The sequence below is a fragment of the Ceratotherium simum genome, chromosome X, assembly GCF_057802395.1.
Source record: "Ceratotherium simum simum isolate JZ-2026a chromosome X, ASM5780239v1, whole genome shotgun sequence".
Lineage (NCBI taxonomy): Eukaryota > Metazoa > Chordata > Mammalia > Perissodactyla > Rhinocerotidae > Ceratotherium > Ceratotherium simum.
The window spans coordinates 107,864,749-107,868,979 of NC_141940.1; the positions used below are offsets into that span (position 1 = coordinate 107,864,749).

Here is a 4,231-nt window from a genome sequence, read left to right on the forward strand (position 1 = left end):
TTAGTCATTAACTGTAGCAGAATCTCAACCCAACCACTTTCAGATAGTCAAGAGTCTCTCTAAATATTAGCAGCATGAGTCCTAATATCAGCAATGTCATCGTGTCCTAATGAAATCTCCCATCTTCTCTCTTGCCGAGTACACTGAAAGATATACATTTCTTTTCTTCTCCGTTGCTGGGAAGAGTATATGCAGATCATATAACAAGGTCTACACCATATCAGTTCATGGCACGACATATCTGGAGGAAAAGTCATAACCTTGAGTTTATCAAGTAGGTCCTCCTTTAAGAGGGAGAATAAGCACGTTCCCTCTATGATTTCAGCTTGCAGCAGATTCCACAGGTTCATCTTCAGGTTTTCCAGAAATTACTTTTTATAAGTATCGCTGAGACTGATGAGCAGCATTTGAGTATCTAGAAGAAGATGGATGTCCCAGACTATTGTGTCACCTAGGGACGGCTGGAATAGAAACAAGTCTTGAGTTCCTCAGAGTGACGGAGGTTAGAGTGCTAATCACAATTTTTATTTTACGAAATAGCATACCTGCAGAAACCAGTGTAGCGTGACCACAAAGAGGGAGTCCACTTGCCAGCATAAACCATCTTTTTCAAAGCAAGAATTTTGCGTAAAGTTGTCTATTGGGTGCAATTTTATAATAAAAGTACCTTCAGAGAGGTCCACTTCCTGTGTATTTTTTGATACAGGTTTTCATCCAATTCATCATCTAGGGATCACACAGCATCAAGATTCTCACAAAATGTCTTCACTGTAAATGCATCTACTACAAAAACAGGGGGCTTCATTTTCCTTGCAGACTGTTTTTACAAGCTGTCAAAATGGCTGGGACATCTTTTGCTTCATTTCTAACATAGACTTTTTAAATCTTGTTTTTCATTTGTATTTCTTGGATTGCTCCAAATAGTCTATATACTCCATGAAGTTAGCATCCTTTGGTGGTTTTCTTTAATACTGTAATCCCAGTACCTAAACTCTATCTGGTATGTGGCACTGCTACTATGGGTTGACTGGATTCAACTTGGTATATCCAAGATGGGGTACCTAGAATGATCAGGGGCTGGCAGTGCCTCTCCCCCTAGCTGTCCAGTTGGATTTCTCATATGGTGCTTCATGCCACCAAGAACCCCTCCCTTTTAAAAACTAATCTATAGAAGCATCTCATAAAGTCATTGAGCACTTTGCAAATTGGCTCTTGGAGAATCATTGATTAACTTGAGGTAAAACTGAAAATATGTAGGATGATTCTTATGTCATATAAGATACAGTAATTCAAAGAAAATAAATGCATTAATGTTCTGTGATATTTTTCCATAAAAAGAATTTGAGCTGCAATGGTGAATTGATTAAAAAATCAAATAAAATATTATACCTTTTTATTGAAGTACCATGGGCTTGTGAATGATCTATTGTGTAATACAGAGCTTGTTTTGAATGAATAGGGATAGCAAACACAATTTTTAAAAACATTTAATTTTAATGTATTATTTTAAGTTTGTTTTCAAAGTATTGTTTTTCAGAAACCATTAGCACACAAGTGCAGACGATGAAAGATTACCTTCTGAATATCTTTCGCCTCAATATAGTATTTTACTAAATAGATCTTTTCCCCTTAGAACCTCTCAACTACAGACGTAAAACAAAACATTGATTCTAAATTATAACAGTATGAGAACAAACCACTGTCTGTGGCTACAGAATAATTGGAATAGAACTCCTTTAAAGGGAGATAGTAAAGCTAACATTAGCAGCTAGAGCACCGACGATATTATGTTTCAGAGTGCTGCAAAAATGCATAAAATGGCGATAATTGCTATTTCTCTTTTTACAAAATCACAACACTCAGTCAACAAAGCAGAACAAAATATCGCAAGGCCTAGTTTCATTGACTATCTCCTACATTTTGATTTTACATTTTTAATAAAAAGGGTTTTTTAAAATATTATTCTCTTAACATTGACAATCAATTTAGCTTATACTTAGATTTGGCTAGATCCATTTCCTCTCACCACCACCAACCCCAGGATCTAGGGATTAATACGTCTGGGTTCACTTGATGTTATAGTTCTAAAATTAATGCTTCAGTGTTCTATAATCTGTGGTCAACACAGTGCATCTATTATTAGACTAACCACTATCTTTGATAAAATATGAAATTTAAAAGTATAATCATCATCAAGAGAAAAAGAAATTTTGCAACTAGGTATAATGATAGATGTTAACTGGACTTATCGTGGTGATCATTTTGTAATATATACAAATATCGAGTCATTACATTGTGCACCTGAAACTAATATAATGTTATGTAGATTATACCTCAATAAAAAAGTACAAATTATTGAAATTATAATTCCTTAAAAATATGAAAATATTTGACTTTTAAACTATCAAGATGTTATGAAGCTTCAATTAAATAACTAAGTCATATCAATATATACACCATATTTAAACTTCAAATGGCTTTTAGAATCACATTTCAGCAAATATTTCTGGATTTCCACTTGGATAGAACACAGAATAATTGCTAAGTTATTTTCAGTTATATTTAAGTGGATAACCTTTCCCATTTAATTAAAAAATTTGAATTCAACTTTAAAATTTTTAAATGAAGTTATTTTAAAGCAGAATCTACTTTAGGTAGCAAAGTTATATGTTTTATTTTGTAGGAATATTAAAACATAATCATTTTGAATCTATATTAAAGTTACAATTAATACAAATACTTCAAAAATATTTTTCCTGACACACCATCAGTCATGATACTAGTTAAATAAAAGACTAATCCATCTCACCCACTACTTGTTAAAATTTTTTAAGATATATAACTACTGTTAATGTGTGGAGTGGACAATGTTGGTGGGAACATCAATTGAGGCAATATGCTGGGAAGGAGAAAGGTGATTTAGCAGGATCTAGAAAAATAAAATAAAATGAATACAACTTAAAGTCAGCTATCTTACTTCCAGAAATCTATCTTTCAGAAAGAACTCAAGTACATACAATTATATGTGGGTTTTTTTACTTTACCATTTTTTTACTTTACCATTTTTTTACTGAAAATATGGAATTAAGTTGATTATCAATTCAAATGAGAGTGATCAAGTAAATCATGATAAATTCAAACAATGGGATACTCTGTAACCATTTAAAGGAATAAGGTACATCTATAAATTTTTATCTGGAAAGGAGATATTCACAATATATTAATGCGAAAAAGTTCACTTGAAGGAACATATGTATAGCATAATCTGGTTTTCATCTTTATTTCATATTCTAAAGTATATGCATATATATACATACATGTATATAAATATGTGTACTTATATATGCATATTTAAATATAGAAAATAAATCTTTTTGATACAAAATGAATAGTATTGACAATCTATTTGAAGAAGTAGAGCAGGGCATTTTTTCTTCTTAATTTCAATTACTTTAAAAATATTTCATGGAATTCTGGGTTATTTTAAACTTCATATTTTTTTAAATAATAAAAAGAGCATATTGGCATTCATTTTTGAAGAAGATTTTAAAGTCTCATTCTATAAAGTCTCCCAGTATACTGTACAAAATCTAGTAGGAGAATAAAAATACGAATTACAATTTTAAAGTGAAAAAGTCTTAGAACTCCTATTAAATAAGCCTTATTTAGAGTTTTTGTTTATCTACAATGTCTACCCAGCAGATAAGTGTTGTCCCATGTATTAGTCAAAGTAGGACAGTGATCCTGACATTCATCTATTCTAGATCTCCTTGTGACTGGATCATTCCAACACTTCTTTATATCTCAAATTGTGGCAGTTTATAAATATGTTTCCCATTGAGAGATGGGGTCAATTTCCCCTCCCTTGCATCTGGGAAGACTTGTAACTGCTTTGACTAATAGAGTGCACAGGACCTGATGCTATGTGACTTCCAACACTAGATCATTAAGAAGCCAGCCACTTTGTAAAATGAATGACCAACCTGATACCACGATGCTAGGGAGACCACTGTAGATGCTCCAGTCCACCACCCTAGCTAAGCTCCTAGCCGAAAACCAACATCAACTACCCACCCTGTGAAGAAGCCATTTTGGATATCCAGTCCGGTTGAGACTTCAGGTGACAGCAGCCCCAGCTGACACAGGAGAGTTCCCAAGGAAGAACCACTCAGGAAGTACTTCCACAATTCCTGACCCACACATTCATGAGCAAAATAAAACAGCTGTTTTA

General features: G+C 33.0%; 1 pseudogene; it reads right to left on the reverse strand.

Moving 5' to 3' along the window:
• Positions 1–270: 270 nt before the first annotated feature.
• LOC147911980 (phenazine biosynthesis-like domain-containing protein pseudogene) lies at positions 271–805 on the reverse strand (annotated as a pseudogene).
• Positions 806–4,231: the final 3,426 nt, after the last annotated feature.